Genomic DNA, 857 nt, shown 5'->3' with positions numbered 1-857 from the left:
TGTCGAAAAAAAGTACAAAAAAAAAGTCATAGTATAGTATGTCGAAAAAAAGTACAAAAAAAAGTCATAGTATAGTATGTCGAAAAAAAAGTAAAAAAAAAAGTCATAGTATAGTATGTCGAAAAAAGTACAAAAAAAAGTCATAGTATAGTATGTCGAAAAAAATACAAAAAAAAGTCATAGTATAGTATTTCGAAAAAAGTTGAAAAAAAGCATAGTATAATATGTCGAAAAAGTCGAAAAAAAAGTCATAGTGTAGTATGTCGAAAAAAGTACAAAAAAAAGTCATAGTATAGTATGTCGAAAAAAAGTACAAAAAAAAAGTCATAGTATAGTATGTCGAAAAAAGTACAAAAAAAAAGTCATAGTATAGTATGTCGAAAAAAGTTGAAAAAAAGTCATAGTATAATATGTCGAAAAAGTCGAAAAAAAAGTCATAGTATAGTATGTCAAAAAAAGTAAAAAAAAAGTCATAGTATAGTATGTCGAAAAAAGTAAAAAAAAAAGTCATAGTATAGTATGTCGAAAAAAGTACAAAAAAAAAGTCATAGTATAGTATGTCGAAAAAAGTCGAAAAAAAAGTCATAGTATATATCGAAAAAAGTAGTCATAGTATAGTATGTCGAAAAAAGTAAAAAAAAAAGTCATAGTATATATCGAAAAAAGTAAAAAAAAAAAGTCATAGTATAGTATGTCGAAAAAAGTCGAAAAAAAAGTCATAGTATAGTATGTCGAAAAAGGTACAAAAAAAAGTCATAGTATAGTATTTCGGAAACAGTCATAGTATACCTCCACCATCAGTTCAGAGGATTCCTATTGGCTGGAATGTTACATTAGCGTTAGCATGAACCACACGC

The sequence above is a fragment of the Sander vitreus genome, unplaced genomic scaffold (genome assembly GCF_031162955.1).
Source record: "Sander vitreus isolate 19-12246 unplaced genomic scaffold, sanVit1 ctg309_0, whole genome shotgun sequence".
In the NCBI taxonomy this organism is placed as follows: Eukaryota; Metazoa; Chordata; class Actinopteri; order Perciformes; family Percidae; genus Sander; species Sander vitreus.
This window is presented reverse-complemented; position numbering follows the sequence as displayed.